This window comes from Piliocolobus tephrosceles, chromosome 17, assembly GCF_002776525.5.
Source record: "Piliocolobus tephrosceles isolate RC106 chromosome 17, ASM277652v3, whole genome shotgun sequence".
Lineage (NCBI taxonomy): Eukaryota > Metazoa > Chordata > Mammalia > Primates > Cercopithecidae > Piliocolobus > Piliocolobus tephrosceles.
In genome coordinates this window covers 64935734-64955105 of record NC_045450.1, presented here as the reverse complement: position 1 = coordinate 64955105, position 19372 = coordinate 64935734, and the positions used below count along the sequence as shown (strand labels likewise).

The following is a 19372-nucleotide window of genomic DNA, read 5'->3' as shown; positions in this document are numbered from 1 at the left end:
CACGAAGTCCTTAGAATCCCAAAGCCTTATACTCGGAGACTCAGCTTGAAGCTGATGGTGGTTAAAGAAACTCTCTCCTTGGTCAATTTCTAGCTTCGAGTTTCTGGCAATTCATTCAATCTAAGACTTAGATCCACCCCCACCACCACCACCCCGAAAGTAGCCCTTATAGTACAGCTTAGATACTGATTGTTGCAAACATTTAATAAACTAGCATGTGCAACTCCCTCCTCACCAGCAAAATTCCTAACCAAGCAGGAAAAACAGTTTTTGGTTGTTGTTATTGTTTCTACTGAAAGCTGGATGTTTTTGTGGATTTGTTATCTAGGCAATTTACAGGAAAATCCCTCAAAGCCTGGAGACTGCCTGTCCCCAAGGTTAGTCCTGAGATAAGCCCTAAAACCAATCAGAGATATCTTTCTGGCTGGCATCCCACAGACAAACATTAACTTGAGAGAAGGGTTGATTGACACAAAGTAGGGATGGCCCCACTCTCTGGAATGGCTGGCTAGATCCCAGCAAAAGTCAGGCCAGGTCTTCTGGGTTGCCAGGAGGGACTTGTTGGGTCCCTAGAGGAACTCACTTATCTGTCACCACCTGGTTGGACCTTGGGGTTGACCCCCTAGCCCTTCACACAGTGAAAATTGCAACGTGGAGCCTATTAGGGAACAATTTGATCTCCGGGCAGTCCCCTCAGACCAAAAGTAAACTCCTCTTTCCTGTCCGTTGGTCACAAGTCAGAATGAAGGTTGCCTTGTCTCCTACCAGACTAAGTAGATATATTAGTTTCAATTTTTGATCCTAGAATGTCAGCAGTTGCCCAGATGTAATGCAAGAAGCTGCCTGGGGCTGCTTTTCATTCTTATTTATGCTTTTAAGTACTTCAGAATATGTAAGTATAATACTTGGTGATTAGGATAATTTAGAAAAGACTAATAAGGTAAACTAAGAAAAAAATATTTAAACCACAAATCTTGTCTTCCATCAATATAAGGCATAGCTTGATAGTCTTAATTCAACTCCGGTTCTCTTTATAAAATAATAGAAAACTGCTTATAAAGTGATGGAGTAAATGAACAGTCATGACATTCTAGTTGGTAAGACAGTCTTAATTTTGTTGCTTTAGAAATCGACATGTTTGAAAATTTTGAACACTTGCCTTGAATTTTGAAAAGGAAAAACCTGTTCTTGACCTCTGCTTGATAAAGGTTTCAGACAGATGTGGAGTATTCATGGTCCTTGTCCTCCGCTGGTACCCATGGGGATGTCGTAATTTAGAATCTGAAAGAAAGGGTATAAGGAGCATTTAAAAGCCTCTTACAAATTGAGTTTTTTTCCTGGAAATGAACAACCCTGAGAGCAAAGATGTATTTGGATGGGCTGGGCACAAAACAAGGCTTTTCCCACTCACAAATCTATTCCTCAGACTTCCTGATCTGCAAAGAGAGAGGAAGAAAAAAGAGAATGCATGAGCAAGAAAGCCCCCGTGTGTTGTCTGTAGGGCAGGCCAGGACGAGGAGAAACTGTTACCGGAAAGGGATCCCAATCCAGACCCCAAGGGAGGTTCTTGGATCTCACACAAGAAAGAATTGGAGGCAAATCCCTAAAGTGAAAGCAAGTTTTTAGAGAAGTAAAGAAACAAGAGAATGGCTACTTCGTAGGCAGAGCAGCCCTGGGGGCTGCTGGTTAACTTTTTATGATTATCTCTTGATTATATGCTAAACAAGGGATTATTAATGAGTTTTCTGGGAAAGGGATGGGCAATTCAAAGAACTGAGGGGTCCCCACTTTTTTAGACCATATAGGGTAACTTTCAGACATTGCCATGGCATCCGTAACCAATCATGATGCTGGTGGGAGTGTCTCTTAGCATGCTAATGAATTATGATAGCGTATAATCAGCAGTGAGGATGATCAGATGTCACTTTCATTGCCTTCTTGGTTTTGGCCAGCTCCTTTACTGCATACTGTTTTATCAGTAAGGTCTTTGTGACCTGTATTTTGTGCTGACCTCCTATCTCATCCTGTGAGTTAGAATGCCTAACCTCTTGGGAGTGCAGCCCAGTAGGTCTCAGCCTTATTTGACCCAGCCCCTATTCAAGATGGAGTTGCTCTGGTTCAAACACCTCTGACAAAACCAGCCTTTGATAAACAGGATCCAAGATCTAGTCTTCACTGTTGCAAGCTCAGAATATTGCAAGCTTATCACTGCTTTGCAGACTAAGAGTCTCGTGGTGGCACAACTCCCCAATTTCTGGCATTTGAATGGTTGCAGGGAAAGCCAAATTGCCATCAGAGGATTGCTTGTTGAGTGTGCCACAAGAACAAAGCATGTTATAATTGAAGCGGCTTGTGTCACCAAGCTTAGCCTTCCGTCTCCACTCTGAGGAGAGTGGCCAAGAAGTCTGGCTTTTGAAAACAGCTAGACACTGGGGCTAGACACTGTCTTTACCATCTTTTTTTTGTTTGTTTGAGACAGGCTTTCAATCATGTTGCCCAGGCTGGAGTGCAGTGGTGTGATCTCGGCTCACTGCAACCTCCGCCTCCCGAGTTCAAGCGATTCTCCTGCCTCAGCCTCCCAAGTAGCTGAGATTACAGGCATGCACCACCACCCCCCGCTAATTTTGTATTTTCAGTAAAGATGGGGTTTCTCCATGTTGGTCAGGCTGGTCTTTACTCCTGATGTCAGGTGATCTGCCTGCCTCAGCCTCCCAAAGTGCTGGGGTTACAGGAGTGAATCACCATGCCCGGCTGTCTTTCCCATCTTTTCTATTTACTGTGGGGCAGGATTTGGAAGCAATAGAACTGGGGTAAGTCACTGCTTTTCCTTGCCTCAGTTTCAGCCCCAGTAAAGTGGGAGTGATGTATCATCTACATTTGCTGGCTGGTGTAAATCATCTGCCATGATGTTATCAATATTTCCTTTATTTTTTTACTTTTTGGTGTGTTTATGTGATGGCTATGTCATCCGTTAGTTTACTCCAAGTGTACCCGGCTTACTGCTTAGATCAGGGGCCGTTAATTCAGTCCCTTGCAAATAACCATCACTTAACTTTTAGTTGAAGTACCTTTAGTGATGGTTGACAATCTGCCATTGTCCCCCTTATTTAATTCTCAATCATACAACCCGCTCAGACTTTCCAGAGCTTTAGATGATCCAGGCAAGGAGGTAAAGAGATCTGATGGCTCTGAAAGAGTCAACGTTCTGGGTACTCAGAGAATGGGTATACGTTGTAATCTTTACTCCTGCCATCCATTTTAGCAGGCACCATGCTTTCCTTCAGTCTCCTTTTGTAGGAGAAAAAGCACACAAATCTGAGACGCTAATTGGAGGGGCACTGCCACTCAGACACAACAATATATAATACAAATTGGAATATAACCTTATGCGTTTCTTAGGTTGCATATTGTTTATGAGAAAGTATTCATTAGTAGGCATTTTGATGATAAGGAATTAATATTAACTCAGAAAGGAAAAAAGTTTGCAGACAAACAGAAACACTTTTTATTTATTTTTTATTTTTATTAACCTCAGTTGACATCTAGGAATTTGATGGTTATCTTAAAGAAAGCTGGTTTGAAAGCCCAGCCATTTGTATGTAAAGTTTCCCCATTAGTCAAACTAATTGCTTGAGGACTTACCTGCTAATCTCCCACTTTCTTGTTTCCTGAAACCCCCTTTAGGGTCCCCAGAGGGATTTAGATTCTCCTCTGGTATGTAAAAGTTAGATCAATTGATATTTTCAAAGCAGAGATGCCAATCTTGCCTATGGAGAGTCCAAGATCATCTGAAAATCTATTCTCTGTTTTCCATCCATGTTTAAAGACAGCATTTTACAAAGTGGAGGACCCTTCCTTATCCCTGGAGGTACCCTCTCCACTTTAGTTGGTACCTACACAAGGCATTAAATAATACTAGGACGCGTCATAAGACAATGATTTTCTTTACAATTCTCTTTCTGCATTTCTGAATATGTCTAGGAGAAATGATCGGTGTCATGCCAGTAATAGTGTTAATCTCTTTCCAGGTTGCCAAATTTAGCAAATAAAAATGCAGGACATCTAGTAAAATTTGAATTTCAGATAAATAATAAATATACTTCTAGTATAAGTGTGTCCCAAATAGTGCATAGGGCATACTTTGTACGTAAAAAGTACCTGCTGTTTATGTGAAGTTCAAATTTAACTAGGCATTTTGTGTTTTATCAGGGAAAACTGTCTGATTTCTCTTAATGTCTCCTTTTAAGCAAAGATTGGGCAGACTTCAGGCTTAGAAGCTATTATCAGCAATGATATCAAATTAAAATTTAATAATAAAGTTTTATTTTCATGCTGTTGATTTTTACAGGTACCTTTTAATTCAGAGAAAATTTCACCTGTTATGTACTTAGTGTAGTGCATTTAAAAATAAAGTTAATTTTGGCCAGGCGCGGTGGCTCACGCCTGTAATTCCAGCATTTTGGACCTTGAGAGCTTGTTTGGAGGTTCTAGCAGGGGAGCACAGCTACTCCTATACCCTTGACTGAAGACCGGTCCTCCTCTATGGGGGATGGTCGTCGTCTTCCACCAAGAGGGCAGCTTCGGGAGGGACGCACATGGAGCGGTGAGGGAGGAAGCGGACACACACCTAGCCAGCCAGATCAGCAGAATCAACCCTGGCGATCAATGGGGTGCCGCAGCCAGATCACCCTCACATCCAATCCCAGCACTTTGGGAGGCCGAGGTGGGCAGATCACGAGGTCAGGAGATCAAGACCATCCTGGCTAACACGGTGAAACCCCGTCTGTACTAAAAATACCAAAAAAAAAAAAAAAAAAAAAAAAAAAAAAAATTAGCCAGGCATGGTGGCGGGCGCCTGTAGTCCCAGCTACTCGGGAGGCTGAGGCAGGAGAATGGCGTGAACCCCGGAAGCGGAGCTTGCAGTGAGCCGAGATCGCGCCACTGCACTCCAGCCTGGCCGACAGAGCGAGACTCCGTCTCAAAAAATAAAATAAAATAAAATAAAAATATAAATGAATAAATAAATAAATAAATAAAAGTTAATTTTAAAATAATTTAAGTTAAACACTGAAAGGTGACTGGATTAAAAAAAGTGTTAGTATAGGATGAACTTCAGTGTGGCCAAAAATTACTGATGATGAGGCATACTTCTTTCATTTTGCTGTGAATTGACTTACGTTGTATATAAACCTGGGATAAAACATAGTACCTGGAGATTTGTAGAATCCTTTTGATTCCCTATAGATTTTTATAATTTAGGGAGAGAAAAGAACCCTAAAGTGCCGTGTTTGTTGCGGTGGTCTCAGGACACATTCACGTTTTCAGCTGGCATGGTTACGTGTGTCCCAGCTACTCAGGAGGCTGAGGCTCAAGTTTGAGCCCAGAAGTTTGAGACTGCTATGTGAATGAGCTATGATAATGCCACTGCATGTCAGTGTGGGCAACAGAGTGAGATCCTTTCTCAAAACAAGCAAACCCTCCAATTTTCGTTCAGACTGTTTTTCACTACGAATTCTTTTTTGCTTATGTAATACTTTTGCTTTCTCTCTTAGGAATACTTAACCCGTTCTTCCCAAGTTTTCTTTTTTTAATTGTTCTCAGAGTCAGGGCTCTGACTGGTGCTGGGAGCATGTTAGAAATGCAAATTCTCAGGCCCCACCTTAGACCAGCAATGTCTATTTAAACAAGGCTTTCATGTGACACTGATGTACCTTAAAGTTTGTGATCAATGACAGATTGGATAAAGAAAACATGGTACATATACACCATAGAATAACTGTGAAGTCATGAAAAGAACAAGATGATGTACTTTGTGGCAACGTGGATGGAGCTGAAGACCATTATCCTTAGCAAATTAATGCAACAACAGAAAAACAAGTGCTGCCTGTTTTCTCTTATAAGTGGGAGCTGAATGATGAGCACACATAGACACAAAGAGGAGAATGATAGACACTGGGGCCTACCAGAGGGTGAAAGATTGGGGGAGGAAGGAGTGAAGCAGAAAAAATTAACTAGGTTTAGCACCTAGGTGATGAAATACTCTGTACAGCAAACTCCTGTGATGTGAGTTTACCTATATAACAAACCTGCACATGTACCTATGAACCTAAAATAAAAGTGGAGAAAAAAAAAGGTTGTGATCCACTGTTGTCATTCATACATACAGGCATAGCTACAAGGCAACATCTCTTTTGCGGCATTTCCTGCTTATTTTAGCTGGAAACGTTCTCTTTCTTATCTGAATTGCCATAGCAGTTCTTTTGAGTTTGCTTAGAGTATTTATTATTCTTTGTGGGCACTGCAGTTATGTGCAGGCAGTATTGACTGTCCTGTTTCACCGTGAGCTCCCTAAGAAGAGAAACTCTCTGTCTGTCTCTCTCTCTCTATAGATAGATAGATACTTACAAATTTATATGTTATAAATAAATTATGTGTACAAATAAATATAATTTATAGGTATATATACAAATAAATGGACAATTATAGACATTTACAAATGTATATAATTTATATATAAAAATTATATATAATTATAAATATGTATAATTTTTATATAAAAATTATTTACAATTATAAATGGTATGTATGAAATTTATATATAACATTTTTAAGTATAAATTACATATATAAATAAATCAAACTTGTCAAATACCAGAACTTTTCTGGCAAAGGATTTTTAAAAATAATGAATCATATTATAAATTATTTTTTAAATTACACATTAATTTAAAATTAAATGCAAATTATTTTTAAAAATAATTACACATATGAATCATTAAGGGAAATAATTACACATATGAATCACTCAGGGAAAAAAATCACTACATTCTTGTTCATCTTGAGCTAAAGATACAAAAAAGGCAGGATGCAGAAGAAATGTGAATAACCATAGTCAAAAATATGCAGCCTCACTGGTACATAAATTAAGGTAAATTGGGATACGAATAAAGAAGCATGTTAGCTATAAAACTCAAAAAGATTTAAAAACAGTATGTTTAGATTTGGTGAGAATGCAGAAAAATAAACATTAATGTAGCACTGAAGAGGAGTTTGAGTTATATCTGTATCTATGCCATAAAGAATCAATATGAAAAGTAATTTGGAAGAATAATGTAGAGAGCCTAAGTAAAGTTCATACGTTTTGACACAGTAATTTTTATTCTTGGGGGAAAAGTCAGAAATGCATGTGACTATTTATATACAGATATGTTCAATACAACTTTATTTATAAATATTAAAAATGTGGGAATGGAATGCTTGCCAAAAGTGGTTAAATTATGTCCAGTGGAAACGACAGAACATATGTAGCCATAAAAAAAAAATGTTTTCAAAAGATGCTGAATGTCATGAAAAAGTTTCTTCTTATCATGTTAAGTGAAAAATAGGAAGATAAACATTTGTTTATATGGAATCATTAGGTACTGTTAAAATGTGTGTGCGCCCAGGAAAGACTAGATCACTAGGTTGATAACATTAGCTCTGAAGAGTAGAAAGTCCTGTTACTGCAAGGTGCTAGATCCCTTTATTCTGTCCTGGACTTGTGATTTTGTTGTTCATCCTTCCCTTATATTTTCTAAAGTTTCTACAGTGAGCATATGAAACTTTTACTTATTTTCATTGAAAAGTACAGAAGTCTACCTTTGGGCATGGTGGAGTAACTCACATTGAACTTGCCTTCCTATCGTCAGTAACTATAAAAATCAATGAAATATGTAAGATAACTTTCTAGCTATTGGGGAGCAGTTGGCATAGGGCTGTGATCCTTTTGGAAAGGAATACTCTCTTTTTTTCTTGAGAGATGGAGTCTCACTCTGTCACAATCAGCTCCCTATAGCCTTGAATCCTCCCATCTCAGCCTCATGAATAGACAAGACCATAGGTGTATACCATCAGGCCTGACTAATAATAATTTAAAAATAATGTAGAGAGGGGATCTTGCTATGTTGCCCAGGCCATTCCCAATCTTATGGCCTTGAGTGATCCTCAAACTTTCAAATCATAGAAAAAGAAAACCCAGATGGACAGAAAAATTATTTAAATAATGAATGGCTGAAAATTTCCAAATTTGATGAAAATTGTTAACCTGTGGACCCAAGAAGCTTAGTGAACACAAAGCCAGATACATACAAAAAAAAAGAGGCACTTATGCACGTCATAATGAAACTGTTGAGAACCAAAGAAAAAGAGAAAATCTTAGAAGCATACAGGGAAAAATAACATATTTCACACCAGGGAAAAGGATATGAATGGTCTCTGATTCCTAATTGGAAACAATAGCATCTAGAAGACAGTAAAATGGCATTTTTAAGTGTGTAAAGAAAGTCAACGTAGAATTTTATATTCAGCAAAAATATTTTTTAAAATTGAGAGTGACATAACATTTTTAGGTAAAGGAGAGCTGAGTTAATTCTTCACCAAAAGGTGTATACTATGATATATGCTGAAGAAAGTTCTTTGGGCTGATGAAAAATCATACCAAATGAAAACTCAGATCTTCAGGAAAAAAGATCAATAAAAATTACAAGTATATGGATACACATGATTGAAAATTTTAAATGAATAGGTAAAAATCTGTTTTTAAACTGTTCTTTATTTTTAGAAAAGGCAACTGATTATTTAAGGCCAAAATAAAAACTTGTATTGGGGGAACTATATAAGTATATATTAGTATATATAAAGAGTTTATGTATGTGTGTGTATATATATATATACTAGTGTGTGTGTGTGTATAGTACACATATATCTATACCTCAAAGAAAGAAAGGCAATAAATAGAATTATATTTTTGTAAAGTTTGTATATGCTATATAAAGTGATAACTCTATAGTATGATTATTTAAGGACTCATAATCTCTAGAAGAACCTCCAAAATAATACAGAGAAGTATAACACAAAATCTAGTGAAGCCAATGGAAGGGAATAATTTAAAATAATAAAAAATAAAGACTTTCCCCAAAAGGAGGCAAGTAGACTAAGGGAAGGATAGAAATAGATGGGTAAAATAACAAGATGTGTCCTTAAATCTAACAACATAAACAAATAAATTGAATGTAAATAGTCGAAAGAGTCCAAATAAGAGATAGTGATTGTTAAACTTATTCTTTAACAAGTGGCAACAAGAATCAACATTTCTCTATGAGAGACTCCCTATAAATATGAAGAAAAAGATGAGTTGAAAATAATAGTATAGAAAAAGATATACCATAAAGACATTAAGCTCAAGGAAATTCTTGTTGCCATACTACTATCAGATTAAATAGCCATCAGTCTTATGAATGTTATCAGAAACATAGATAGACACTTCATATTAAGAGTGTCAACTCATTAGAAAGTAATAACAGTTCTTTTATCTTTTTCTTTTTGAGACAGAATCTCACTCTCTTGCCCAGGCTGGATTGCAGTGGTGTGATCTCAGCTTACTGCAACCTCTGCTTCCTTGGTTCAAGCGATTCTCCTGCCTCAGCCTCCCAAGTAGCTGGGATTACAGGCGCCTGCCACCATGCCTGGCTAATTTTTGTATTTTTAGTAGACACGGGGTTTCACCATGTTGGCCAGGCTGGTCTTAAACTTTTGACCTTGTGATCTGCCTGCCTCGGCCTCCCAGAAAGAAATAACAATTCTAAAATTGTGTGCAACCAATAACAGTGCTTCAAAATACACATAGAAAAGAAGTGAAAAACATAAACAAGGAGCAGAAAAACCCACAATCCTAATCGAGAATGTTAGAGTATTTCTTAGAGTAATTCACAGGACAAATAGATAATTTGTAAATCAGTAATGATGTAGAAGATTAGAATAAGGTTATTATAAACCTAATTTAACTTGCCACTAATAGACTACTATAACAACAAAATACCCATTGTTGTAAAGTACACATGGAAGTTCACCAAAATAGACCTTATCATGGTCTCAAATAAACTACATCTCAGTAAAACACAAGAGACTTAATTTTTTTGTAGTATGTGCTCTGATAACAAAGGAATTAAATTAGAAATAACAATAAACTATTTAAAAAATGAAAAATCCCAATGACCAGTGATGGTGAGCTTTTACAAATAAATTGAATGTAAATAGTCGAAAGAGTCCAAATAAGAGATAGTGATTGTTAAACTTAATACTTTAACAAGTGGCAACAAGAATCAACATTTACCCCTGAGAGACTCCCTATAAATATGAAGAAAGAGATGAGTTGAAAATAATAGTATAGAAAAAGATATACCATATAAATATACTGTTTTGTGTATATACCCAGTAATGGGATTGCTAAGTCAAATGGTATTTCTGGTTCTAGATCCCTTTATTCTGTCCTGGACTTGTGATTTTGTTGTTCATCCTTCTCTTATATTTTCTAAAGTTTCTACAGTGAGCATATAAAACTTTTACTTATTTTCATTGAAAAGTACAGAAGTCTACTTTTGGGCATCGTGGAGTAAGTCACACTGAACTTGCCTTCCTATCATCAGTAAGGATCTAGACATGCCTCACCTGTTCAAAACCATACTTTCTGTGTTCCTATTGCCAATAAGAACCTGCAGCACATGCCTCATAGAACCCAGATGACAAGGTCATTTTACTTAGTCCATATGACAGTTGAATTATGATCATTTCTCATGTCCTCCTCTGTGGGTCAGGATAAATTACACTGTATTCTTCCTTGTTACCTTCATGGGATCAGTCTGTGATGTAGCCTCTTAAAGTCACACGGTATTGAAACATTAAGGTAAATAACAGTTGTGAGGAAGATCCACTATGGAACCAGAGGCTGGGTATTCTCAATCTTCTTCGTTGACCATGCTGGGAGGGAAGACCATATGTAGAATATTCCTTGTCTACATCTATGTAATGATGCATTTGCTAGCTTTAAAGATAAAAATGTGAACAGATACCTTGTCTCTCAGTGGGGCTTTGTGTAAACAAAAAGAGACTCATTGGATATCCAAAAATCAAAGCAAAACTGAATTACACCCCGGAGGGAAGTAAGAAAGAGCTTCTAGCTCAGTAATAAGTTACAATTCTCAGCACTTTAGGCAGGAAAATGAAGACATTTCCAGTGAAGGTGGGTGTGTTGTATTCTGGCAGCCTCTGGGTCTCTGAGAAGTGATGGGTTCTCCTTGTCTGTTCTGCAGAGGATCATCCATTCAGCCAGTAGTATTCAGTAGACAAAGCCATGATGGCATGGCTCAGAGAGAGGGTGTGAATGCTCTTTCTTTGATGGCATGGACTTACGTAGTCATAGATTTTATGGAGAGGGGCTGAACATTAATAGATAAGTTCACAAAAGCGTAAGTAACCCACTTACGCTTTCTAATTATCTCTCTTAAAACCCGTAATATATGTGATTCAGACCTAATGTTTGGATCTGGTAACATGCCTGAGTATAGTAGATACTCAACAATTGACCTTTCTTTTTTAACTTTGCCTGCAGGACGTAATATTACCCCGGAGAATACACTTTCTATGATTTTTCCTATTCTGTTACCAGGAAGGTAATTAACTGGGAAAGCCTTGAGGAAGAAGCTGGCATAAAAATTATGAGGGTGTCAGTGGGGCTATAAAACAAGTTAGACAGTAGGTCTTCTTAGTTAGGAGTCTTTTGGTTGTAAGCAACTGAAATCAGCTTGAACTAGAAGAACTTGGAAGTGGGGCATTGTATTATAGGGCTAGGGAAAATTTAATGGTTCTCAAGGGTCAGGAAAGAGCTACCATTAGGCTCAAACTTGAACCTGACATGTCATGAGAATGTTGTCGATCTCTTGTCTTTGTTCCTGTCATTGTATTTAGTCTTTCTTTGTTTCTTGCTGTACTCTGACTTTCTTTACCAAATCACAACTGAAAATGACCATCCATTTGTCTGCAGTGATAACTGGGCAGCCTGAAGCTTGGGTTTCTTAGTGTCTATTCTATAGTCCCAGGAAATCTTAGCTTTCTTTGGGTCACATACCACCTGTGTTCTCATCCATCTCAGCCAGGATCCCAGTGTCATTGCCAGATGGATACAGGGTATGAAGTAGGATAGGCCCTAGAAGAGCATGTAGCCTAATTGATGGCTATTCCATCAGCAATACTGATGGTTCAGATGGTCCTTCCCTCCTTTGAGAATACCATAAAGGGTTGAAAAAGGACCCAAATATTGCAAAAACCCTCAAGGATACACTTTCGTAAGAGACTAATTAAAGATGCAATTAAGTTAAGGGACTTAGGGCTTGGCCTTGTGGCCGGGACAATTCATGCATGGTGTCAGAACATCCTGTCAATTAGTTCCATAAACTGTGCCCTCCTCTTCACCCCTATGGCTATCACCATCTTTAAAGTTCTCATCCTCTCCTACCTCAACTACTCAGTGGCCACACTCACTATTTGATTTCCCTACCTTACGGAGTCCTTGTTGCTACTCTAGACCATTTCCTGTAATGCTGTCATTACAGTCCTAAAATTCAAACCTGGCCATGCTGCCTTCCTTCTTGAAAATGTTAATGTCTCCAGTAGCCCTAAGAAGTCCATAGGCTCCATTCTGTTATTCAAGATGCCAAGCTATGATTTTGCGCTCACTTCCTGTGAAGCTCTTCCTCATCATGAACATCACCTAGAAGGTATGTCCTTTGTTTGTTCAACTCAGCTAGTGGGAAAGACAATGGAGTGATATCCTGTCCTGGTGTTTAAGTCTCCACTCCACCACTAACCAGCTCTGTGCGAGTGGGCAAGGCACTGACCCTTTCAGGCTTTAGTTTCCTCCTGAAAACTAAACATAAAACCCACACAGAAGTTTGCGCGAAGAATAAAATGAGATAATCCGTATAAAGTGCTTAAAATGATATCTGGAATGCAGTAAGTGTGCAGTAAATATTACCTATCATCATCATCATCTTCATCACCATCACTATCATCATTTTCACTACCACCACCATCAATAAGATTAGTAATATGATAAAACAAATAAGCCACCATTTTGATTTCTAGACTGCAGACTCCCTTAAATTATTGATTTTTCCATCTCACCCACTTTTCTGAAGCCAAGTGGAACACACTCTTTGAATAAATGGCCAAAAGGAAGATGGGAACTTCAAAATGAGGAATAAAATGCTGCTTTACTAATGAGCTCTTAACCACGCTTCCTGCAGAGGCACTTAAAAGATAAGAATATAGTCCTCTTAGAAATAATGTCTTTTTTTTTTCTCCCAGAGGAGAAGGGACATTCCAGGCCTTGGCCTTGGGCTGTCCACACAGGATTCCAAAGGCAGAGGGCATGAGTCTGAGACAGCTGTCACCAGGTTTCTGAACGGATTTTGAGCTGTAGCCCCCAGCTTGGCTCTCCAGTGACCTGCCACTGGGGAGGGATGTGGCAACCTTGTAATTCATTACCAGTTGGAAATAGAACATCATTGAAGAGATAAGGGCAACAATGGCTTTCCATCCAGTGATAAATTACTAACAGTCGCATTATTTTCCCTTATTTATATATGGGTCTCTTTATTGAATTTAGTGGGAGATAAATAAACGATCTGCCAAGCGTCTGGTTAATATTACTTCTCAGGGGCTTGTTTTAGGCCCAAGTAGACTCCTACTGATAAGATCTGTAAGCTTTTCAAGAGGGAGAAACATAACATTTGTTTCTGACAAGAACCCTCTGTTTGCCTTATCTGTTTCATTTGAGAGGCCATCGACCCCTCGCTTCTTTGGTTAAAATGAACTCTTTCCAGCCAGGGAGGAGTTCTTGAACTTGATTCTCACCACACAATGTGACTGGGTGCCCCAGCTGCAAATCTGAGGACCTCTGTCACGCACAGCCAGACTTAGTACTTCCTGTTGGTGTTTGGGAGACAGTGAGAGACAGGGAGCTGAATTTCTCCCCTTAAAATGTATTAAGACAGAAATTCAGCTTTCTAATTTGAATATTCCTGCCTGGCCTAAATGGAGAGTCTTTTTCTTTTAATCACAGTTTAAAAAAAAATTGTATGCCTTGTATCGAAGGCATATTTCTACACGTGTCTGAGCTACTTCTGCTCCTTCTTTATAGGCTGTGTTAGAGGTAACAGTCTCTGGAAACCTTTCTCTGATCTTAGATCTGTGTTTCCAAATAACCAGTTGCTCTGCCCAGCGCCTCACGATATTGGCACACATCACGCAGTATTGCTGTGTTTACTTGGCTCTTTCTTATTCCAGGCAGCAAGTTCCTGGGGGACATATCGTCACATTTTCTCTGTACCTTCAGAGTTCAGTAGAGAGTTTGGCGTCGAGTAGGTGCTTACTAATATCTCCAGGTCACATTTACTTATTACAAAGTCTAATGGAACAGTGTTTCTTTCCCTTCAGTGCTGTTCTCTGTTTTTTTTTTCTTTTGCCTTTGGTATTATTATTTGAGGAATTTCTGTTTCTGGTATTGGTTATTATTTGAGAAATATGTCTCCCCCCTACCAAACTGTAAGTTCTGTGAGAACAGAAGTTGTGTTTGTATGTATACATGGTTCCCCTTAACGTCTGGCACAGTGCTTGGTACTTAGGTGGCACTCAATATATGTTTACCAACTGGCTGAAAGGCATTAGGGCTTTGGGGTCAAGGCATTTGTGTGTGGAGGAATGTCACGGTGCTGCATAGACCACACATCTGAGTCAGGCCTGATTCAAAGTGCAGCTCCAGTACAGCCCTTGGGTGTTGGGGGATGACCCTTAGCTTCACTGTGAGGTGGGCCAGGTGTGGCTCAGAAAGAGGTTCTATGCCCGGGTGACTCACAGATTGTGTAGGCTGTGCTACGTAAATGAGAGAGTTGCCTGGAAAGAAGCGGTTGTGCTTTTGTGGCAATAAGGCATGTCTCTGGCCCCTTCAATTCTGCTCATTCCTCTGATGGAGGCCTTCAGTGGACTTTCCTTGTTCTAACTATCTCTGTTTTTCGGGTCCCTACTCATCTGGTCCTAAATGGCTCATTCATATTCTCTCTCTCTCACATTTGCTGCCCTTCCTTCTTTCCTCTGGTTGAACCAGGGTGCCAATTTCCAGGTGGGATTGGAAAAACCAGGAAAATTCCTGGAAACGGAAGGGGATGGGGAGGAACATGGGAATCTGATGATTGTTGATGTAGCAACAGGGTCTATGTCTTCCCATCCCCTCAGTGTGCTGCATTATGTCTATACCTTTCTCCATGTGCTGCACGTGGTGCACCTTCACGGAAGTGCCTCCAGCCCACCGTGGGCATGCTCCCTGCCTTGCACTGAAATCCCTGAAGGTGCTCTAGCTAATGAGCTGACTTCTGGCTAAAATTGAGCTTAAGCTCTGAAATCAGTTTGAGTTACAGTCATTCTGTTCTTTATTTTGGCATTTCTGTAACCCAAACATTTTATTTGTTTAAAGAGGCAGATGTGAAAAAAGGCCTTCTCACTCTACCAACTGGCCAAGTTTTGTCAGAGAGAACATGTTGACTTGGACTTCTCAGGCCTAACATCAGCTTTAGAAAGCAGAGAAAGTTCTTCCATGTCTGTGTCTTTCACACACACGTACATACCCACACATGCATTCAAGGTGCGTAAGTCTAAAATGTTCAAAAGTAGACATGATCTCTGTTCTCCAGGTACTAAAAATCTACCAGAAGAAACAGACAATAACCATTTAGCCCCCAGAATGATTTCAGCTAAGTGTTCTCAAACGGAAGCATGTGGTTTCACTGGATTCACAGAAGGTGTCCCTGTGAAAGTGGTACATTAGCTGTAATCTAAAGAATGAGTAGGAATTTACTAGATAGAGAGTGGCACCCAAGCAGAGGAAACAGCATATGCAAAGACCCTGTGGTTTAAGGAAGCTCTGTTCCTTGGCATAGACTCTTACAATAGCAAAGTCTGTGAAAATTCTGTCATTCATTTCCTTTATTATACTGATGAATGAAGTAAGACTCAGAAGGGAAAATGCCTTGTCTTAGATCCCCCTGTGAATCAGAAAGATGTATCTCTAGCCTTCACTTAACCCCACCAGCACCCACTGAGTTGACAGTGGAGCCCCTACCATCAGGATATGAAGAGAAGGAGGGTGAGGCAGGGGGGCCACTCTGCCTCTGCTCACCAGGGCCCAGAGCCACCAATCAACTATGAAGTCCTGATCTTTCCAAATGGAGTTCTATCCAACCGCAACCTCAACTTTTTTTCTTCGTATTTAAATTATTCCTAGATAAGTGCCAGAAGTAGAATGCTTTGGATGAAAACAATGACATTTCATCACTGCATCATGACTAAGTGATATCACTGAATTTTGGGAAATGAGAATCAACATCAGGCTGGATGGAAGAACAGAGCTTACCCCAACTCTACTGACCACGTAAGTCTCTGTTTTCAGCACTTCACTTGTGCATGACTTTCAGAGGAGTAAAACTATTCTTTGTTAACAGTTTTCTATGTGGCTTGGACTGAAGAGTCATCCGCACTTCCTCACTTGCAGATTTGCTTTTTCCCCTTCAAGAATAAGAGTGAAGGAAATGCAATGCATATTCCATGATAGAAATACAACTCAAACTAACTTAAAGAAAATAAAGGAACTTATTGGATCTCATAAGTGAGAAATCAAGGTGTTGGGTAAAGGGGCCCAGTCTCTGTCAACAGGATTTTCTCCTTTCTCCTCTCTTCTGTTTTTATGTGATAGCTCTGTTTTCTCATACATAATTAGAGCTCGTTTCAGGAAATCAAGGAAGATGGCCATAGATAGCTTCAGCCTGTATTTTTCTTACATTTCAGGATTCCACAGGAGTAGGGTGCTCCTCTCCCACTGTCCATAGTTTGAACCCCAGGGCATTCTGTGTCCAACTCTCTTCAGATCACATGTCTACTCCCGAATGAAAGCACAGTGACCAGAGAAGTAGCATTCTCCTATTGACTTGTCTAGGGCAGGAAAGTGAGCTACTGTAATTATCTCCACGTTGATGTTTCATGAAGTTGGAGCAGGAGCTGAGCAATTGATTCTCCAAAGGAAATGTATGGTCCTCTTATTGGAATAAAGAGAAAGAGGGTTGAAAAGAACACATGTAATCCAGATCCTCATATTCTCCATTTTTTAATAGCATTAAGATGCTCTTGGTCACCCAAGTTAGATTCTTTGAGTCACTTTCAAGTCACTGGCTCATCACCTCCACATTTTATTTTGTTCATTCTAACTTCAGAATCTCTCCGTTTGCCCTGACTGCTGGATCTGCTTTCATTTCCAGGTAGATGTGGCTCAGAGTCTGGAGGCTGTGGGCAAGTTCCTACTTCTTCCTTCAGTGGACATTTGTTGATCCCTTCTCATTTCAGGTGTTGGGTATACAGAAGTTAATAAATCTGACAAGGACCCTGCCTGGGGGAGCTTACATTCTAGCATAGGAGGCAGGTGTGAAATAAACATATGGGCAAATACACAGATACTTGGCATTATAGGTGATGGCAAATGTGATTGAGGAAAAGGAGAGGATATAACCTAGAGGTTTATAACTACTGATATAGACAAATAGATGAATCCCACAGACATAACATTGAGTGAAGGAAGCCAAACATAAAAGAATGCTTACTGTATGATACTATTAATATGAAGTTCAAAAATAGCCAATACTGCTCTATAGTGATAGAGGTCAATATAGTGGCTTAATTTAGGACAGGTATAAGCTGGGAAGGGGAATGAGGATCTTTCTGAGATACTGGAAATTTTCTATATTTTTATGTGAATAGTGGTTTCATTTACATAGATAGATAGATAGATAGATAGACAGACAGACAGACAGACAGGTAGAATCTACCCACAGCTTAATAGCACCGTACAGTTAAGCATCCATACCTACATTTGAAAAGATGACACCCCAGGGAAGGCCAGTGGTATACTGAACCAGGTTCTACTCTACCGCAGTGGACAACAGTGGTATTAGTGTATGATTAGTGCAGCCTGGTTCCACATCTGCGTGCCTCATACTCTCCCCTTTGTTTCTTCTGACCCAGATCACAAACAGTTTTGCTTTTCTTGAGGAAAGTCCAGTTTATTTCCACCTCACTGTTCCTTCTTCTTGTAACATCCTTTTTTTCTGGTCTGTGTATGATTCTTTCTGATGCTACTTTCAGATCTCAAGTAGTTGATCTTCAGAGTGATCTTCCTTGACATCCTATAAAAGTTACATCCCCTTATTCTCAATTCTAGGATCCTACCTAATGTGATGTCATTTATTTATTTATGTTATTTGTTTAACTCTACTTGATTGCAAGTTCCATGAAGGCAGATACTTCGTTTAATTTGATTTTACCCCCTGAGACCAGGAGAGTGCTAAGCAATAGTAGAGACTTTACATATATTTGTAAACTGCATTAATGCATGAAAGGATTTAAACCAATGTGTAATGTGGTTATAATTACATTTACAAAAAATGAATATATCTCATTTTTATTGGAAGTAATTATGAATATTTATACCATTATTAATCTACAGCTGTCTACTCTCTGGCCAAAATGATTTCCATTTATCCCATAAGCAAATTACACCCAACTCCTTTAAAAACTTTTCAGACCTCATGCAATTACAGCATTGGGCTCAAAGTCAAGCATCTCGTGTTCTGCATCTTGTCCAGTGACAGATGAGGCATTTGGGACATGGCTCCTTGAGTGAGGGTCTTCCTGAACCAGAGAAATGTGACTGAAATGATGAGCTGTATGCTTACCTCACACCCAGTATGTAATGATGAGGCAGGCACATCTGATAAGAGCAACAGATATCACTGTTCAAAATGGGGAGGAACTGGAAGCACATGGCAGGGACGGGTAGGTAGTGATTCTGAAATCCAGCCAGGCACTTGCTCCCAGCTCTTCCTACTCTCAGGTTGGAGAATTATTTTTGAGTAGGGTGTCTTTATACTTTAATTTCTTTTTTAAAATTATATATATATTTTTAGAGACAGAATATTGTTATGTTGCCCAAGTTGGTTTTGAACTCCTGATCTCAAGGGATCATCTTGCCTCAACCTCCTGAGTAGCTGGGGCTGTAGATGCAAGCCATCATGCCAGCTCTTTATACATTCTAGTAGTGGTTCATAGTGCATTGTTACCCTTTAATTCTGGGCTCTTATCTATATCCTCTGAAAAGTTTTTATTTTTGTCTTAATAAATATCGTACTGCAGCTTAGTAGCTTTCTCAGCTACTAAGAGAGCTGCATTTGTTCTATAGGAGGAGCCAAAAGCCTCTTTATATTTTCTACTGTCTTAATCTTTTTTAGTCCAAGCTGCCAATGTTGTCACTAATCTAATGCTTTAAAAATGTCCTAAAACTTGATTTGGTTTACTCCAAACATAAAAAATCACATCCCTAATTCTTTTTGATATAAACTATATCTGTTTTGGGCTACATGTGGGCCTACTGTGTGATAGAACCTTAAATTCTTAAAATCCT

General features: G+C 39.1%; 1 long non-coding RNA gene across 1 annotated transcript in view; it reads left to right on the top strand.

Annotated features, from left to right (window-relative positions):
- LOC111552541 overlaps positions 1-16253 on the top strand; it is a 310028-nt gene extending 293775 nt beyond the window's left edge. Inside the window, exon 3 of the long non-coding RNA XR_002734665.2 lies at positions 16151-16253. This is a non-coding gene — a long non-coding RNA (uncharacterized LOC111552541). The remainder of the gene's footprint in view (positions 1-16150) is intronic.
- Positions 16254-19372: the final 3119 nt, after the last annotated feature.